Source organism: Bufo bufo, chromosome 1 (genome assembly GCF_905171765.1).
Source record: "Bufo bufo chromosome 1, aBufBuf1.1, whole genome shotgun sequence".
NCBI lineage: Eukaryota > Metazoa > Chordata > Amphibia > Anura > Bufonidae > Bufo > Bufo bufo.
In genome coordinates, this window is record NC_053389.1 from 753,653,363 (window position 1) to 753,672,943 (window position 19,581).

The 19,581-nt window shown below is 37.6% G+C and overlaps 19 non-coding genes across 19 annotated transcripts; 13 read left to right on the plus strand and 6 right to left on the minus strand.

The window, feature by feature from the left end:
- The first annotated feature begins 437 nt into the window (after positions 1-437).
- TRNAT-AGU lies at positions 438-511 on the plus strand. The gene has a single exon. It is a non-coding gene; the product is annotated as a tRNA-Thr (tRNA).
- A 2,016-nt stretch (positions 512-2,527) lies between these two features.
- TRNAS-CGA lies at positions 2,528-2,609 on the minus strand. The gene has a single exon. It is a non-coding gene; the product is annotated as a tRNA-Ser (tRNA).
- Positions 2,610-3,422: 813 nt separating this feature from the next.
- On the plus strand, positions 3,423-3,496 carry TRNAT-AGU. Its single transcript has one exon. It is a non-coding gene; the product is annotated as a tRNA-Thr (tRNA).
- A 588-nt stretch (positions 3,497-4,084) lies between these two features.
- On the plus strand, positions 4,085-4,158 carry TRNAT-AGU. Its single transcript has one exon. It is a non-coding gene; the product is annotated as a tRNA-Thr (tRNA).
- A 986-nt stretch (positions 4,159-5,144) lies between these two features.
- On the minus strand, positions 5,145-5,226 carry TRNAS-CGA. Its single transcript has one exon. It is a non-coding gene; the product is annotated as a tRNA-Ser (tRNA).
- Positions 5,227-6,043: 817 nt separating this feature from the next.
- On the plus strand, positions 6,044-6,117 carry TRNAT-AGU. The gene has a single exon. It is a non-coding gene; the product is annotated as a tRNA-Thr (tRNA).
- Positions 6,118-6,779: 662 nt separating this feature from the next.
- On the plus strand, positions 6,780-6,853 carry TRNAT-AGU. The gene has a single exon. It is a non-coding gene; the product is annotated as a tRNA-Thr (tRNA).
- Positions 6,854-8,206: 1,353 nt separating this feature from the next.
- Positions 8,207-8,288, minus strand: TRNAS-CGA. Its single transcript has one exon. It is a non-coding gene; the product is annotated as a tRNA-Ser (tRNA).
- An 809-nt stretch (positions 8,289-9,097) lies between these two features.
- Positions 9,098-9,171, plus strand: TRNAT-AGU. Its single transcript has one exon. It is a non-coding gene; the product is annotated as a tRNA-Thr (tRNA).
- A 588-nt stretch (positions 9,172-9,759) lies between these two features.
- Positions 9,760-9,833, plus strand: TRNAT-AGU. The gene has a single exon. It is a non-coding gene; the product is annotated as a tRNA-Thr (tRNA).
- A 986-nt stretch (positions 9,834-10,819) lies between these two features.
- TRNAS-CGA lies at positions 10,820-10,901 on the minus strand. Its single transcript has one exon. It is a non-coding gene; the product is annotated as a tRNA-Ser (tRNA).
- Positions 10,902-11,710: 809 nt separating this feature from the next.
- Positions 11,711-11,784, plus strand: TRNAT-AGU. Its single transcript has one exon. It is a non-coding gene; the product is annotated as a tRNA-Thr (tRNA).
- Positions 11,785-12,446: 662 nt separating this feature from the next.
- Positions 12,447-12,520, plus strand: TRNAT-AGU. Its single transcript has one exon. It is a non-coding gene; the product is annotated as a tRNA-Thr (tRNA).
- A 1,354-nt stretch (positions 12,521-13,874) lies between these two features.
- On the minus strand, positions 13,875-13,956 carry TRNAS-CGA. Its single transcript has one exon. It is a non-coding gene; the product is annotated as a tRNA-Ser (tRNA).
- An 809-nt stretch (positions 13,957-14,765) lies between these two features.
- TRNAT-AGU lies at positions 14,766-14,839 on the plus strand. The gene has a single exon. It is a non-coding gene; the product is annotated as a tRNA-Thr (tRNA).
- Positions 14,840-15,427: 588 nt separating this feature from the next.
- Positions 15,428-15,501, plus strand: TRNAT-AGU. The gene has a single exon. It is a non-coding gene; the product is annotated as a tRNA-Thr (tRNA).
- A 1,353-nt stretch (positions 15,502-16,854) lies between these two features.
- Positions 16,855-16,936, minus strand: TRNAS-CGA. The gene has a single exon. It is a non-coding gene; the product is annotated as a tRNA-Ser (tRNA).
- An 817-nt stretch (positions 16,937-17,753) lies between these two features.
- On the plus strand, positions 17,754-17,827 carry TRNAT-AGU. The gene has a single exon. It is a non-coding gene; the product is annotated as a tRNA-Thr (tRNA).
- Positions 17,828-18,415: 588 nt separating this feature from the next.
- On the plus strand, positions 18,416-18,489 carry TRNAT-AGU. The gene has a single exon. It is a non-coding gene; the product is annotated as a tRNA-Thr (tRNA).
- The last annotated feature ends 1,092 nt before the right edge of the window (positions 18,490-19,581 follow it).

Here is a 19,581-nt window from a genome sequence, read left to right on the forward strand (position 1 = left end):
TACAGTGATGTCTGCTGTGATTATACACATTCTGGTTCCCCATATTCTCCATTTGGCCCAGACCGCCATGATGACTTCTTTTAGCCATGCCTCGTCTCTGCAAAGTTTGCAACACAGACATCTTCAGTTCATCATGTTTCCATCATCCTCCCCATCTTGGTGCCCCAACAGTATTATCCTTATTCTACCCCAATAATGTGTCTGCTATGCTTCACAATACCCTTTAAATACTAAACTGCAGTGGCCTATGGCCTATGAAAGTGAATGGCAGGGCACAGGAGTCATTGATCCCATTATTCACCAAAGTATTCAACTTTATCGCCACCCAGAGGAGAGCAATACAGTTGTATATGTGGCACAAATCCAAGTTGAATATTTTCAAATTTTGATGGCTTCCAGGCTTCCAGGCTTCCAGGCTTCCAGGCTGTCAGTGGTGTGGTGCTGTGGCTTAGCTGGTTAAAGCGCCTGTCTAGTAAACAGGAGATCCTGAGTTCAAATCTCAGCAGTGCCTTTTCAACTCTGATAGATTAGGAACCATTGGTAACAACAAAAATAATCATTACCTAAAACAAAGAAATCCTGGTTGAATTAATATAGGGGTCTGAATTAAATTATAAGTCTAGGGCCTGAATTAAGTTATGGGTCTTTTCTAGAATCTAAATGAATTTTGGATTTTTAATTTATTTTGAGTTGGGATCTGGGTTTCATGTCTCTCATGATCTCATCCTACATTTCCTACTTAACGTTGTTTGTGGACTATAAGATGCACTATTTAGCTAGAAAACATATTTTCAAAATGTGACTGGTTTTTATAGTCCGTAGTCAGGATGATCCAGCAGTGCCAGATTCCTGACTGCTGCCTTAAGTACTCACCTCACTCATTACTTGCTAAAGGCAGTGAGATGGTAACATGATTCTCTTTCCCTCCCATAGCTCCAGTTCCTCTATCATCTCTGTCTATTCTGTTTTGTTCCAATCTAGACAGATTTTTGGAGTGACCATATGGGATTTTCAAAATTTAAAGAGATCCTATAGGCCTGGGCAAATATAGGATGCCGAAAGGTGAGAAAAATGAAGATACATTACAAAGTTTCATCTTGGTGCTGTGGCTTAGCTGGTTAAAGCGCCTGTCGAGTATACAGGAGATCCTGAGTTCAAATCTCAGCAGTGCCTTTTCATTCAGAATTTTATGTCACATGAAAAAATATAATCAAGACACTAGATTTCGACATCAGATTTTCCTTTCTGAACAGTTGCTCTCAACAGACAGTTCACACACAGATTTAAAAAGGAACTGTCATCACACTTGACATGTCTGTTAATGTAGTAGTTTTTGATTCAACTCTGATAGATTAGGAACCATTGGTAACAACAAAAATAATCATTACCTAAAACAAAGAAATTCTGGTTCCATCCTGGTTGAATTAATATAGGGGTCTGAATAAAATTATAAGTCTAGGGCCTGAATTAAGTTATGGGTCTTTTCTAGAATCTAAATGAATTTTGGATTTTTAATTTATTTTGAGTTGGGGTCTGGGTTTCATGTCTCTTATGATCTCATCCTACATTTCCTACTTAACGTTGTTTGCGGACTATAGGATGCACTATTTAGCTACAAAAAAACTTTTCAAAATGTGACTGGTTTTTATAGTCCGTAGTCAGGATTATCCAGCAGTGCCAGATTCCTGACTGCTGCCTTAAGTACTCACCTCACTCATTACTTGCTAAAGGCAGCGAGATGGTAACATGATTCTCTTTCCCTCCCATAGCTCCAGTTCCTCTATCATCTCTGTCTATTCTGTTTTGTTCCAATCTAGACAGATTTTTGGAGTGACCATATGGGATTTTCAAAATTTAAAGAGATCCTATAGGCCTGGGAAAATAAAGGGTGCCGAAAGGTGAGAAAAATGAAGATACATTACAAAGTTTCATCTTTTTACATGTACTATTGATTAATGAAACAAGAGAAAACAAAAAATAACACTTACAACCACATTTTGAATTTTTTTTTTAATACTTTCTCCTTATTTCAAGCTGCATTTGAACACAGAGGAACGTTGATAATGATGTGAATTTATTGCAAAACAGCTTGCTAAAGGCAGTGAGATGGTAACATGATTCTCTTTCCCTCCCATAGCTCCAGTTCCTCTATCATCTCTGTCTATTCTGTTTTGTTCCAATCTAGACAGATTTTTGGAGTGACCATATGGGATTTTCAAAATTTAAAGAGATCCTATAGGCCTGGGAAAATATAGGATGCCGAAAGGTGAGAAAAATGAAGATACATTACAAAGTTTCATCTTTTTACATGTACTATTGATTAATGAAACAAAAGAAAACAAAAAATAACACTTACAACCACATTTTGATTTTTTTTTTTAATACTTTCTCCTTATTTCAAGCTGCATTTGAACACAGAGGAACGTTGATAATGATGTGAATTTATTGCAAAACAGCTTAATTGTGCCTCACTTTCTTTATATGATAGCAACAGTTTATGGAAAAAAACAGTCCTTTAGTCAACCTACGTAGTCGGCAGGATTTGAACCTACGCGGGAAAACCCCAATGGATTTCGAGTCCATCGCCTTAACCACTCGGCCACGACTACTGATAAGCAGAAAGACTTCTGGCAGCTTGGCAGCTTGGCAGCTTGGCAGCTAAGCAGCTCCAATCTTTAAACAAAACAAATAGCCTGTTCTACTCCAAGCAATAGATTAAGTACATACGGGGAAGATGTGTCATCATTTCTTGGAGCGAGAAGATGATTTCCTGAAGTTCCAAAAGGTCCAATTCTATATAAGGGCTTATTCAGAAGTGTGCATCGTGACCTCCTTTAGAAGATGTATATTTAACACTAAAATGAGATTGGATCCTATCATGAGTGTAAAGGAATAATTTACCCCAAAAAATCTTTTAAGACTTTGTCTTGAAAGGATCCAATGCCAAAATTTGGGATGAAATACCTATTATATACAGTGATGTCTGCTGTGATTATACACATTCTGGTTCCCCATATTCTCCATTTGGCCCAGACCGCCATGATGACTTCTTTTAGCCATGCCTCGTCTCTGCAAAGTTTGCAACACAGACATCTTCAGTTCATCATGTTTCCATCATCCTCCCCATCTTGGTGCCCCAACAGTATTATCCTTATTCTACCCCAATAATGTGTCTGCTATGCTTCACAATACCCTTTAAATACTAAACTGCAGTGGCCTATGGCCTATGAAAGTGAATGGCAGGGCACGGGAGTCATTGGATCCCATTATTCACCAAAGTATTCAACTTTATCGCCACCCAGAGGAGAGCAATACAGTTGTATATGTGGCACAAATCCAAGTTGAATATTTTCAAATTTTGATGGCTTCCAGGCTTCCAGGCTTCCAGGCTTCCAGGCTTCAGCTCAGGCTGTCAGTGGTGTGGTGCTGTGGCTTAGCTGGTTAAAGCGCCTGTCTAGTAAACAGGAGATCCTGAGTTCAAATCTCAGCAGTGCCTTTTCAACTCTGATAGATTAGGAACCATTGGTAACAACAAAAATAATCATTACCTAAAACAAAGAAATCCTGGTTGAATTAATATAGGGGTCTGAATTAAATTATAAGTCTAGGGCCTGAATTAAGTTATGGGTCTTTTCTAGAATCTAAATGAATTTTGGATTTTTAATTTATTTTGAGTTGGGATCTGGGTTTCATGTCTCTCATGATCTCATCCTACATTTCCTACTTAACGTTGTTTGTGGACTATAAGATGCACTATTTAGCTAGAAAACATCTTTTCAAAATGTGACTGGTTTTTATAGTCCGTAGTCAGGATGATCCAGCAGTGCCAGATTCCTGACTGCTGCCTTAAGTACTCACCTCACTCATTACTTGCTAAAGGCAGTGAGATGGTAACATGATTCTCTTTCCCTCCCATAGCTCCAGTTCCTCTATCATCTCTGTCTATTCTGTTTTGTTCCAATCTAGACAGATTTTTGGAGTGACCATATGGGATTTTCAAAATTTAAAGAGATCCTATAGGCCTGGGCAAATATAGGATGCCGAAAGGTGAGAAAAATGAAGATACATTGCAAAGTTTCATCTTGGTGCTGTGGCTTAGCTGGTTAAAGCACCTGTCTAGTATACAGGAGATCCTGAGTTCAAATCTCAGCAGTGCCTTTTCATTCAGAATTTTATGTCACATGAAAAAATATAATCAAGACACTAGATTTCGACATCAGATTTTCCTTTCTGAACAGTTGCTCTCAACAGACAGTTCACACACAGATTTAAAAAGGAACTGTCATCACACTTGACATGTCTGTTAATGTAGTAGTTTTTGATTCAACTCTGATAGATTAGGAACCATTGGTAACAACAAAAATAATCATTACCTAAAACAAAGAAATTCTGGTTCCATCCTGGTTGAATTAATATAGGGGTCTGAATAAAATTATAAGTCTAGGGCCTGAATTAAGTTATGGGTCTTTTCTAGAATCTAAATGAATTTTGGATTTTTAATTTATTTTGAGTTGGGGTCTGGGTTTCATGTCTCTTATGATCTCATCCTACATTTCCTACTTAACGTTGTTTGTGGACTATAAGATGCACTATTTAGCTACAAAAAAACTTTTCAAAATGTGACTGGTTTTTATAGTCCGTAGTCAGGATTATCCAGCAGTGCCAGATTCCTGACTGCTGCCTTAAGTACTCACCTCACTCATTACTTGCTAAAGGCAGTGAGATGGTAACATGATTCTCTTTCCCTCCCATAGCTCCAGTTCCTCTATCATCTCTGTCTATTCTGTTTTGTTCCAATCTAGACAGATTTTTGGAGTGACCATATGGGATTTTCAAAATTTAAAGAGATCCTATAGGCCTGGGAAAATAAAGGGTGCCGAAAGGTGAGAAAAATGAAGATACATTACAAAGTTTCATCTTTTTACATGTACTATTGATTAATGAAACAAAAGAAAACAAAAAATAACACTTACAACCACATTTTGAATTTTTTTTTTAATACTTTCTCCTTATTTCAAGCTGCATTTGAACACAGAGGAACGTTGATAATGATGTGAATTTATTGCAAAACAGCTTAATTGTGCCTCACTTTCTTTATATGATAGCAACAGTTTATGGAAAAAAACAGTCCTTTAGTCAACCTACGTAGTCGGCAGGATTTGAACCTACGCGGGAAAACCCCAATGGATTTCGAGTCCATCGCCTTAACCACTCGGCCACGACTACTGATAAGCAGAAAGACTTCTGGCAGCTTGGCAGCTTGGCAGCTTGGCAGCTTGGCAGCTAAGCAGCTCCAATCTTTAAACAAAACAAATAGCCTGTTCTACTCCAAGCAATAGATTAAGTACATACGGGGAAGATGTGTCATCATTTCTTGGAGCGAGAAGATGATTTCCTGAAGTTCCAAAAGGTCCAATTCTATATAAGGGCTTATTCAGAAGTGTGCATCGTGACCTCCTTTAGAAGATGTATATTTAACACTAAAATGAGATTGGATCCTATCATGAGTGTAAAGGAATAATTTACCCCAAAAAATCTTTTAAGACTTTGCCTTGAAAGGATCCAATGCCAAAATTTGGGATGAAATACCTATTATATACAGTGATGTCTGCTGTGATTATACACATTCTGGTTCCCCATATTCTCCATTTGGCCCAGACCGCCATGATGACTTCTTTTAGCCATGCCTCGTCTCTGCAAAGTTTGCAACACAGACATCTTCAGTTCATCATGTTTCCATCATCCTCCCCATCTTGGTGCCCCAACAGTATTATCCTTATTCTACCCCAATAATGTGTCTGCTATGCTTCACAATACCCTTTAAATACTAAACTGCAGTGGCCTATGGCCTATGAAAGTGAATGGCAGGGCACGGGAGTCATTGGATCCCATTATTCACCAAAGTATTCAACTTTATCGCCACCCAGAGGAGAGCAATACAGTTGTATATGTGGCACAAATCCAAGTTGAATATTTTCAAATTTTGATGGCTTCCAGGCTTCCAGGCTTCCAGGCTTCCAGGCTTCCAGGCTGTCAGTGGTGTGGTGCTGTGGCTTAGCTGGTTAAAGCGCCTGTCTAGTAAACAGGAGATCCTGAGTTCAAATCTCAACAGTGCCTTTTCAACTCTGATAGATTAGGAACCATTGGTAACAACAAAAATAATCATTACCTAAAACAAAGAAATCCTGGTTGAATTAATATAGGGGTCTGAATAAAATTGGTAACAACAAAAATAATCATTACCTAAAACAAAGAAATCCTGGTTGAATTAATATAGGGGTCTGAATTAAATTATAAGTCTAGGGCCTGAATTAAGTTATGGGTCTTTTCTAGAATCTAAATGAATTTTGGATTTTTAATTTATTTTGAGTTGGGATCTGGGTTTCATGTCTCTCATGATCTCATCCTACAGTTCCTACTTAACGTTGTTTGTGGACTATAAGATGCACTATTTAGCTAGAAAACATCTTTTCAAAATGTGACTGGTTTTTATAGTCCGTAGTCAGGATGATCCAGCAGTGCCAGATTCCTGACTGCTGCCTTAAGTACTCACCTCACTCATTACTTGCTAAAGGCAGTGAGATGGTAACATGATTCTCTTTCCCTCCCATAGCTCCAGTTCCTCTATCATCTCTGTCTATTCTGTTTTGTTCCAATCTAGACAGATTTTTGGAGTGACCATATGGGATTTTCAAAATTTAAAGAGATCCTATAGGCCTGGGCAAATATAGGATGCCGAAAGGTGAGAAAAATGAAGATACATTACAAAGTTTCATCTTGGTGCTGTGGCTTAGCTGGTTAAAGCACTTGTCTAGTATACAGGAGATCCTGAGTTCAAATCTCAGCAGTGCCTTTTCATTCAGAATTTTATGTCACATGAAAAAATATAATCAAGACACTAGATTTCGACATCAGATTTTCCTTTCTGAACAGTTGCTCTCAACAGACAGTTCACACACAGATTTAAAAAGGAACTGTCATCACACTTGACATGTCTGTTAATGTAGTAGTTTTTGATTCAACTCTGATAGATTAGGAACCATTGGTAACAACAAAAATAATCATTACCTAAAACAAAGAAATTCTGGTTCCATCCTGGTTGAATTAATATAGGGGTCTGAATAAAATTATAAGTCTAGGGCCTGAATTAAGTTATGGGTCTTTTCTAGAATCTAAATGAATTTTGGATTTTTAATTTATTTTGAGTTGGGGTCTGGGTTTCATGTCTCTTATGATCTCATCCTACATTTCCTACTTAACGTTGTTTGCGGACTATAAGATGCACTATTTAGCTACAAAAAAACTTTTCAAAATGTGACTGGTTTTTATAGTCCGTAGTCAGGATTATCCAGCAGTGCCAGATTCCTGACTGCTGCCTTAAGTACTCACCTCACTCATTACTTGCTAAAGGCAGTGAGATGGTAACATGATTCTCTTTCCCTCCCATAGCTCCAGTTCCTCTATCATCTCTGTCTATTCTGTTTTGTTCCAATCTAGACAGATTTTTGGAGTGACCATATGGGATTTTCAAAATTTAAAGAGATCCTATAGGCCTGGGAAAATAAAGGGTGCCGAAAGGTGAGAAAAATGAAGATACATTACAAAGTTTCATCTTTTTACATGTACTATTGATTAATGAAACAAAAGAAAACAAAAAATAACACTTACAACCACATTTTGAATTTTTTTTTAATACTTTCTCCTTATTTCAAGCTGCATTTGAACACAGAGGAACGTTGATAATGATGTGAATTTATTGCAAAACAGCTTGCTAAAGGCAGTGAGATGGTAACATGATTCTCTTTCCCTCCCATAGCTCCAGTTCCTCTATCATCTCTGTCTATTCTGTTTTGTTCCAATCTAGACAGATTTTTGGAGTGACCATATGGGATTTTCAAAATTTAAAGAGATCCTATAGGCCTGGGAAAATATAGGATGCCGAAAGGTGAGAAAAATGAAGATACATTACAAAGTTTCATCTTTTTACATGTACTATTGATTAATGAAACAAAAGAAAACAAAAAATAACACTTACAACCACATTTTGATATTTTTTTTTAATACTTTCTCCTTATTTCAAGCTGCATTTGAACACAGAGGAACGTTGATAATGATGTGAATTTATTGCAAAACAGCTTAATTGTGCCTCACTTTCTTTATATGATAGCAACAGTTTATGGAAAAAAACAGTCCTTTAGTCAACCTACGTAGTCGGCAGGATTTGAACCTACGCGGGAAAACCCCAATGGATTTCGAGTCCATCGCCTTAACCACTCGGCCACGACTACTGATAAGCAGAAAGACTTCTGGCAGCTTGGCAGCTTGGCAGCTTGGCAGCTAAGCAGCTCCAATCTTTAAACAAAACAAATAGCCTGTTCTACTCCAAGCAATAGATTAAGTACATACGGGGAAGATGTGTCATCATTTCTTGGAGCGAGAAGATGATTTCCTGAAGTTCCAAAAGGTCCAATTCTATATAAGGGCTTATTCAGAAGTGTGCATCGTGACCTCCTTTAGAAGATGTATATTTAACACTAAAATGAGATTGGATCCTATCATGAGTGTAAAGGAATAATTTACCCCAAAAAATCTTTTAAGACTTTGTCTTGAAAGGATCCAATGCCAAAATTTGGGATGAAATACCTATTATATACAGTGATGTCTGCTGTGATTATACACATTCTGGTTCCCCATATTCTCCATTTGGCCCAGACCGCCATGATGACTTCTTTTAGCCATGCCTCGTCTCTGCAAAGTTTGCAACACAGACATCTTCAGTTCATCATGTTTCCATCATCCTCCCCATCTTGGTGCCCCAACAGTATTATCCTTATTCTACCCCAATAATGTGTCTGCTATGCTTCACAATACCCTTTAAATACTAAACTGCAGTGGCCTATGGCCTATGAAAGTGAATGGCAGGGCACAGGAGTCATTGGATCCCATTATTCACCAAAGTATTCAACTTTATCGCCACCCAGAGGAGAGCAATACAGTTGTATATGTGGCACAAATCCAAGTTGAATATTTTCAAATTTTGATGGCTTCCAGGCTTCCAGGCTTCCAGGCTTCCAGGCTTCCAGGCTGTCAGTGGTGTGGTGCTGTGGCTTAGCTGGTTAAAGCGCCTGTCTAGTAAACAGGAGATCCTGAGTTCAAATCTCAGCAGTGCCTTTTCAACTCTGATAGATTAGGAACCATTGGTAACAACAAAAATAATCATTACCTAAAACAAAGAAATCCTAGTTGAATTAATATAGGGGTCTGAATTAAATTATAAGTCTAGGGCCTGAATTAAGTTATGTGTCTTTTCTAGAATCTAAATGAATTTTGGATTTTTAATTTATTTTGAGTTGGGATCTGGGTTTCATGTCTCTCATGATCTCATCCTACATTTCCTACTTAACGTTGTTTGTGGACTATAAGATGCACTATTTAGCTAGAAAACATCTTTTCAAAATGTGACTGGTTTTTATAGTCCGTAGTCAGGATGATCCAGCAGTGCCAGATTCCTGACTGCTGCCTTAAGTACTCACCTCACTCATTACTTGCTAAAGGCAGTGAGATGGTAACATGATTCTCTTTCCCTCCCATAGCTCCAGTTCCTCTATCATCTCTGTCTATTCTGTTTTGTTCCAATCTAGACAGATTTTTGGAGTGACCATATGGGATTTTCAAAATTTAAAGAGATCCTATAGGCCTGGGCAAATATAGGATGCCGAAAGGTGAGAAAAATGAAGATACATTGCAAAGTTTCATCTTGGTGCTGTGGCTTAGCTGGTTAAAGCACCTGTCTAGTATACAGGAGATCCTGAGTTCAAATCTCAGCAGTGCCTTTTCATTCAGAATTTTATGTCACATGAAAAAATATAATCAAGACACTAGATTTCGACATCAGATTTTCCTTTCTGAACAGTTGCTCTCAACAGACAGTTCACACACAGATTTAAAAAGGAACTGTCATCACACTTGACATGTCTGTTAATGTAGTAGTTTTTGATTCAACTCTGATAGATTAGGAACCATTGGTAACAACAAAAATAATCATTACCTAAAACAAAGAAATTCTGGTTCCATCCTGGTTGAATTAATATAGGGGTCTGAATAAAATTATAAGTCTAGGGCCTGAATTAAGTTATGGGTCTTTTCTAGAATCTAAATGAATTTTGGATTTTTAATTTATTTTGAGTTGGGGTCTGGGTTTCATGTCTCTTATGATCTCATCCTACATTTCCTACTTAACGTTGTTTGTGGACTATAAGATGCACTATTTAGCTACAAAAAAACTTTTCAAAATGTGACTGGTTTTTATAGTCCGTAGTCAGGATTATCCAGCAGTGCCAGATTCCTGACTGCTGCCTTAAGTACTCACCTCACTCATTACTTGCTAAAGGCAGTGAGATGGTAACATGATTCTCTTTCCCTCCCATAGCTCCAGTTCCTCTATCATCTCTGTCTATTCTGTTTTGTTCCAATCTAGACAGATTTTTGGAGTGACCATATGGGATTTTCAAAATTTAAAGAGATCCTATAGGCCTGGGAAAATATAGGATGCCGAAAGGTGAGAAAAATGAAGATACATTACAAAGTTTCATCTTTTTACATGTACTATTGATTAATGAAACAAAAGAAAACAAAAAATAACACTTACAACCACATTTTGAATTTTTTTTTTAATACTTTCTCCTTATTTCAAGCTGCATTTGAACACAGAGGAACGTTGATAATGATGTGAATTTATTGCAAAACAGCTTAATTGTGCCTCACTTTCTTTATATGATAGCAACAGTTTATGGAAAAAAACAGTCCTTTAGTCAACCTACGTAGTCGGCAGGATTTGAACCTACGCGGGAAAACCCCAATGGATTTCGAGTCCATCGCCTTAACCACTCGGCCACGACTACTGATAAGCAGAAAGACTTCTGGCAGCTTGGCAGCTTGGCAGCTTGGCAGCTAAGCAGCTCCAATCTTTAAACAAAACAAATAGCCTGTTCTACTCCAAGCAATAGATTAAGTACATACGGGGAAGATGTGTCATCATTTCTTGGAGCGAGAAGATGATTTCCTGAAGTTCCAAAAGGTCCAATTCTATATAAGGGCTTATTCAGAAGTGTGCATCGTGACCTCCTTTAGAAGATGTATATTTAACACTAAAATGAGATTGGATCCTATCATGAGTGTAAAGGAATAATTTACCCCAAAAAATCTTTTAAGACTTTGCCTTGAAAGGATCCAATGCCAAAATTTGGGATGAAATACCTATTATATACAGTGATGTCTGCTGTGATTATACACATTCTGGTTCCCCATATTCTCCATTTGGCCCAGACCGCCATGATGACTTCTTTTAGCCATGCCTCGTCTCTGCAAAGTTTGCAACACAGACATCTTCAGTTCATCATGTTTCCATCATCCTCCCCATCTTGGTGCCCCAACAGTATTATCCTTATTCTACCCCAATAATGTGTCTGCTATGCTTCACAATACCCTTTAAATACTAAACTGCAGTGGCCTATGGCCTATGAAAGTGAATGGCAGGGCACGGGAGTCATTGGATCCCATTATTCACCAAAGTATTCAACTTTATCGCCACCCAGAGGAGAGCAATACAGTTGTATATGTGGCACAAATCCAAGTTGAATATTTTCAAATTTTGATGGCTTCCAGGCTTCCAGGCTTCCAGGCTTCCAGGCTTCCAGGCTGTCAGTGGTGTGGTGCTGTGGCTTAGCTGGTTAAAGCGCCTGTCTAGTAAACAGGAGATCCTGAGTTCAAATCTCAACAGTGCCTTTTCAACTCTGATAGATTAGGAACCATTGGTAACAACAAAAATAATCATTACCTAAAACAAAGAAATCCTGGTTGAATTAATATAGGGGTCTGAATAAAATTGGTAACAACAAAAATAATCATTACCTAAAACAAAGAAATCCTGGTTGAATTAATATAGGGGTCTGAATTAAATTATAAGTCTAGGGCCTGAATTAAGTTATGGGTCTTTTCTAGAATCTAAATGAATTTTGGATTTTTAATTTATTTTGAGTTGGGATCTGGGTTTCATGTCTCTCATGATCTCATCCTACATTTCCTACTTAACGTTGTTTGTGGACTATAAGATGCACTATTTAGCTAGAAAACATCTTTTCAAAATGTGACTGGTTTTTATAGTCCGTAGTCAGGATGATCCAGCAGTGCCAGATTCCTGACTGCTGCCTTAAGTACTCACCTCACTCATTACTTGCTAAAGGCAGTGAGATGGTAACATGATTCTCTTTCCCTCCCATAGCTCCAGTTCCTCTATCATCTCTGTCTATTCTGTTTTGTTCCAATCTAGACAGATTTTTGGAGTGACCATATGGGATTTTCAAAATTTAAAGAGATCCTATAGGCCTGGGCAAATATAGGATGCCGAAAGGTGAGAAAAATGAAGATACATTACAAAGTTTCATCTTGGTGCTGTGGCTTAGCTGGTTAAAGCACCTGTCTAGTATACAGGAGATCCTGAGTTCAAATCTCAGCAGTGCCTTTTCATTCAGAATTTTATGTCACATGAAAAAATATAATCAAGACACTAGATTTCGACATCAGATTTTCCTTTCTGAACAGTTGCTCTCAACAGACAGTTCACACACAGATTTAAAAAGGAACTGTCATCACACTTGACATGTCTGTTAATGTAGTAGTTTTTGATTCAACTCTGATAGATTAGGAACCATTGGTAACAACAAAAATAATCATTACCTAAAACAAAGAAATTCTGGTTCCATCCTGGTTGAATTAATATAGGGGTCTGAATAAAATTATAAGTCTAGGGCCTGAATTAAGTTATGGGTCTTTTCTAGAATCTAAATGAATTTTGGATTTTTAATTTATTTTGAGTTGGGGTCTGGGTTTCATGTCTCTTATGATCTCATCCTACATTTCCTACTTAACGTTGTTTGCGGACTATAAGATGCACTATTTAGCTACAAAAAAACTTTTCAAAATGTGACTGGTTTTTATAGTCCGTAGTCAGGATTATCCAGCAGTGCCAGATTCCTGACTGCTGCCTTAAGTACTCACCTCACTCATTACTTGCTAAAGGCAGTGAGATGGTAACATGATTCTCTTTCCCTCCCATAGCTCTAGTTCCTCTATCATCTCTGTCTATTCTGTTTTGTTCCAATCTAGACAGATTTTTGGAGTGACCATATGGGATTTTCAAAATTTAAAGAGATCCTATAGGCCTGGGAAAATAAAGGGTGCCGAAAGGTGAGAAAAATGAAGATACATTACAAAGTTTCATCTTTTTACATGTACTATTGATTAATGAAACAAAAGAAAACAAAAAATAACACTTACAACCACATTTTGAATTTTTTTTTTAATACTTTCTCCTTATTTCAAGCTGCATTTGAACACAGAGGAACGTTGATAATGATGTGAATTTATTGCAAAACAGCTTGCTAAAGGCAGTGAGATGGTAACATGATTCTCTTTCCCTCCCATAGCTCCAGTTCCTCTATCATCTCTGTCTATTCTGTTTTGTTCCAATCTAGACAGATTTTTGGAGTGACCATATGGGATTTTCAAAATTTAAAGAGATCCTATAGGCCTGGGAAAATATAGGATGCCGAAAGGTGAGAAAAATGAAGATACATTACAAAGTTTCATCTTTTTACATGTACTATTGATTAATGAAACAAAAGAAAACAAAAAATAACACTTACAACCACATTTTGATTTTTTTTTTTAATACTTTCTCCTTATTTCAAGCTGCATTTGAACACAGAGGAACGTTGATAATGATGTGAATTTATTGCAAAACAGCTTAATTGTGCCTCACTTTCTTTATATGATAGCAACAGTTTATGGAAAAAAACAGTCCTTTAGTCAACCTACGTAGTCGGCAGGATTTGAACCTACGCGGGAAAACCCCAATGGATTTCGAGTCCATCGCCTTAACCACTCGGCCACGACTACTGATAAGCAGAAAGACTTCTGGCAGCTTGGCAGCTTGGCAGCTTGGCAGCTAAGCAGCTCCAATCTTTAAACAAAACAAATAGCCTGTTCTACTCCAAGCAATAGATTAAGTACATACGGGGAAGATGTGTCATCATTTCTTGGAGCGAGAAGATGATTTCCTGAAGTTCCAAAAGGTCCAATTCTATATAAGGGCTTATTCAGAAGTGTGCATCGTGACCTCCTTTAGAAGATGTATATTTAACACTAAAATGAGATTGGATCCTATCATGAGTGTAAAGGAATAATTTACCCCAAAAAATCTTTTAAGACTTTGCCTTGAAAGGATCCAATGCCAAAATTTGGGATGAAATACCTATTATATACAGTGATGTCTGCTGTGATTATACACATTCTGGTTCCCCATATTCTCCATTTGGCCCAGACCGCCATGATGACTTCTTTTAGCCATGCCTCGTCTCTGCAAAGTTTGCAACACAGACATCTTCAGTTCATCATGTTTCCATCATCCTCCCCATCTTGGTGCCCCAACAGTATTATCCTTATTCTACCCCAATAATGTGTCTGCTATGCTTCACAATACCCTTTAAATACTAAACTGCAGTGGCCTATGGCCTATGAAAGTGAATGGCAGGGCACAGGAGTCATTGGATCCCATTATTCACCAAAGTATTCAACTTTATCGCCACCCAGAGGAGAGCAATACAGTTGTATATGTGGCACAAATCCAAGTTGAATATTTTCAAATTTTGATGGCTTCCAGGCTTCCAGGCTTCCAGGCTTCCAGGCTTCCAGGCTGTCAGTGGTGTGGTGCTGTGGCTTAGCTGGTTAAAGCGCCTGTCTAGTAAACAGGAGATCCTGAGTTCAAATCTCAGCAGTGCCTTTTCAACTCTGATAGATTAGGAACCATTGGTAACAACAAAAATAATCATTACCTAAAACAAAGAAATCCTAGTTGAATTAATATAGGGGTCTGAATTAAATTATAAGTCTAGGGCCTGAATTAAGTTATGGGTCTTTTCTAGAATCTAAATGAATTTTGGATTTTTAATTTATTTTGAGTTGGGATCTGGGTTTCATGTCTCTCATGATCTCATCCTTCATTTCCTACTTAACGTTGTTTGTGGACTATAAGATGCACTATTTAGCTAGAAAACATCTTTTCAAAATGTGACTGGTTTTTATAGTCCGTAGTCAGGATGATCCAGCAGTGCCAGATTCCTGACTGCTGCCTTAAGTACTCACCTCACTCATTACTTGCTAAAGGCAGTGAGATGGTAACATGATTCTCTTTCCCTCCCATAGCTCCAGTTCCTCTATCATCTCTGTCTATTCTGTTTTGTTCCAATCTAGACAGATTTTTGGAGTGACCATATGGGATTTTCAAAATTTAAAGAGATCCTATAGGCCTGGGCAAATATAGGATGCCGAAAGGTGAGAAAAATGAAGATACATTACAAAGTTTCATCTTGGTGCTGTGGCTTAGCTGGTTAAAGCGCCTGTCTAGTATACAGGAGATCCTGAGTTCAAATCTCAGCAGTGCCTTTTCATTCAGAATTTTATGTCACATGAAAAAATATAATCAAGACACTAGATTTCGACATCAGATTTTCCTTTCTGAACAGTTGCTCTCAACAGACAGTTCACACACAGATTTAAAAAGGAACTGTCATCACACTTGACATGTCTGTTAATGTAGTAGTTTTTGATTCAACTCTGATAGATTAGGAACCATTGGTAACAACAAAAATAATCATTACCTAAAACAAAGAAATTCTGGTTCCATCCTGGTTGAATTAATATAGGGGTCTGAATAAAATTATAAGTCTAGGGCCTGAATTAAGTTATGGGTCTTTTCTAGAATCTAAATGAATTTTGGATTTTTAATTTATTTTGAGTTGGGGTCTGGGTTTCATGTCTCTTATGATCTCATCCTACATTTCCTACTTAACGTTGTTTGCGGACTATAGGATGCACTATTTAGCTACAAAAAAACTTTTCAAAATGTGACTGGTTTTTATAGTCCGTAGTCAGGATTATCCAGCAGTGCCAGATTCCTGACTGCTGCCTTAAGTACTCACCTCACTCATTACTTGCTAAAGGCAGTGAGATGGTAACATGATTCTCTTTCCCTCCCATAGCTCCAGTTCCTCTATCATCTCTGTCTATTCTGTTTTGTTCCAATCTAGACAGATTTTTGGAGTGACCATATGGGATTTTCAAAATTTAAAGAGATCCTATAGGCCTGGGAAAATAAAGGGTGCCGAAAGGTGAGAAAAATGAAGATACATTACAAAGTTTCATCTTTTTACATGTACTATTGATTAATGAAACAAAAGAAAACAAAAAATAACACTTACAACCACATTTTGAATTTTTTTTTAATACTTTCTCCTTATTTCAAGCTGCATTTGAACACAGAGGAACGTTGATAATGATGTGAATTTATTGCAAAACAGCTTGCTAAAGGCAGTGAGATGGTAACATGATTCTCTTTCCCTCCCATAGCTCCAGTTCCTCTATCATCTCTGTCTATTCTGTTTTGTTCCAATCTAGACAGATTTTTGGAGTGACCATATGGGATTTTCAAAATTTAAAGAGATCCTATAGGCCTGGGAAAATATAGGATGCCGAAAGGTGAGAAAAATGAAGATACATTACAAAGTTTCATCTTTTTACATGTACTATTGATTAATGAAACAAAAGAAAACAAAAAATAACACTTACAACCACATTTTGATTTTTTTTTTTAATACTTTCTCCTTATTTCAAGCTGCATTTGAACACAGAGGAACGTTGATAATGATGTGAATTTATTGCAAAACAGCTTAATTGTGCCTCACTTTCTTTATATGATAGCAACAGTTTATGGAAAAAAACAGTCCTTTAGTCAACCTACGTAGTCGGCAGGATTTGAACCTACGCGGGAAAACCCCAATGGATTTCGAGTCCATCGCCTTAACCACTCGGCCACGACTACTGATAAGCAGAAAGACTTCTGGCAGCTTGGCAGCTTGGCAGCTTGGCAGCTTGGCAGCTTGGCAGCTAAGCAGCTCCAATCTTTAAACAAAACAAATAGCCTGTTCTACTCCAAGCAATAGATTAAGTACATACGGGGAAGATGTGTCATCATTTCTTGGAGCGAGAAGATGATTTCCTGAAGTTCCAAAAGGTCCAATTCTATATAAGGGCTTATTCAGAAGTGTGCATCGTGACCTCCTTTAGAAGATGTATATTTAACACTAAAATGAGATTGGATCCTATCATGAGTGTAAAGGAATAATTTACCCCAAAAAATCTTTTAAGACTTTGCCTTGAAAGGATCCAATGCCAAAATTTGGGATGAAATACCTATTATATACAGTGATGTCTGCTGTGATTATACACATTCTGGTTCCCCATATTCTCCATTTGGCCCAGACCGCCATGATGACTTCTTTTAGCCATGCCTCGTCTCTGCAAAGTTTGCAACACAGACATCTTCAGTTCATCATGTTTCCATCATCCTCCCCATCTTGGTGCCCCAACAGTATTATCCTTATTCTACCCCAATAATGTGTCTGCTATGCTTCACAATACCCTTTAAATACTAAACTGCAGTGGCCTATGGCCTATGAAAGTGAATGGCAGGGCACGGGAGTCATTGGATCCCATTATTCACCAAAGTATTCAACTTTATCGCCACCCAGAGGAGAGCAATACAGTTGTATATGTGGCACAAATCCAAGTTGAATATTTTCAAATTTTGATGGCTTCCAGGCTTCCAGGCTTCCAGGCTTCCAGGCTGTCAGTGGTGTGGTGCTGTGGCTTAGCTGGTTAAAGCGCCTGTCTAGTAAACAGGAGATCCTGAGTTCAAATCTCAGCAGTGCCTTTTCAACTCTGATAGATTAGGAACCATTGGTAACAACAAAAATAATCATTACCTAAAACAAAGAAATCCTGGTTGAATTAATATAGGGGTCTGAATTAAATTATAAGTCTAGGGCCTGAATTAAGTTATGGGTCTTTTCTAGAATCTAAATGAATTTTGGATTTTTAATTTATTTTGAGTTGGGATCTGGGTTTCATGTCTCTCATGATCTCATCCTACATTTCCTACTTAACGTTGTTTGTGGACTATAAGATGCACTATTTAGCTAGAAAACATCTTTTCAAAATGTGACTGGTTTTTATAGTCCGTAGTCAGGATGATCCAGCAGTGCCAGATTCCTGACTGCTGCCTTAAGTACTCACCTCACTCATTACTTGCTAAAGGCAGTGAGATGGTAACATGATTCTCTTTCCCTCCCATAGCTCCAGTTCCTCTATCATCTCTGTCTATTCTGTTTTGTTCCAATCTAGACAGATTTTTGGAGTGACCATATGGGATTTTCAAAATTTAAAGAGATCCTATAGGACTGGGCAAATATAGGATGCCGAAAGGTGAGAAAAATGAAGATACATTACAAAGTTTCATCTTGGTGCTGTGGCTTAGCTGGTTAAAGCGCCTGTCTAGTATACAGGAGATCCTGAGTTCAAATCTCAGCAGTGCCTTTTCATTCAGAATTTTATGTCACATGAAAAAATATAATCAAGACACTAGATTTCGACATCAGATTTTCCTTTCTGAACAGTTGCTCTCAACAGACAGTTCACACACAGATTTAAAAAGGAACTGTCATCACACTTGACATGTCTGTTAATGTAGTAGTTTTTGATTCAACTCTGATAGATTAGGAACCATTGGTAACAACAAAAATAATCATTACCTAAAACAAAGAAATTCTGGTTCCATCCTGGTTGAATTAATATAGGGGTCTGAATAAAATTATAAGTCTAGGGCCTGAATTAAGTTATGGGTCTTTTCTAGAATCTAAATGAATTTTGGATTTTTAATTTATTTTGAGTTGGGGTCTGGGTTTCATGTCTCTTATGATCTCATCCTACATTTCCTACTTAACGTTGTTTGCGGACTATAGGATGCACTATTTAGCTACAAAAAAACTTTTCAAAATGTGACTGGTTTTTATAGTCCGTAGTCAGGATTATCCAGCAGTGCCAGATTCCTGACTGCTGCCTTAAGTACTCACCTCACTCATTACTTGCTAAAGGCAGTGAGATGGTAACATGATTCTCTTTCCCTCCCATAGCTCCAGTTCCTCTATCATCTCTGTCTATTCTGTTTTGTTCCAATCTAGACAGATTTTTGGAGTGACCATATGGGATTTTCAAAATTTAAAGAGATCCTATAGGCCTGGGAAAATAAAGGGTGCCGAAAGGTGAGAAAAATGAAGATACATTACAAAGTTTCATCTTTTTACATGTACTATTGATTAATGAAACAAAAGAAAACAAAAAATAACACTTACAACCACATTTTGAATTTTTTTTTTAATACTTTCTCCTTATTTCAAGCTGCATTTGAACACAGAGGAACGTTGATAATGATGTGAATTTATTGCAAAACAGCTTGCTAAAGGCAGTGAGATGGTAACATGATTCTCTTTCCCTCCCATAGCTCCAGTTCCTCTATCATCTCTGTCTATTCTGTTTTGTTCCAATCTAGACAGATTTTTGGAGTGACCATATGGGATTTTCAAAATTTAAAGAGATCCTATAGGCCTGGGAAAATATAGGATGCCGAAA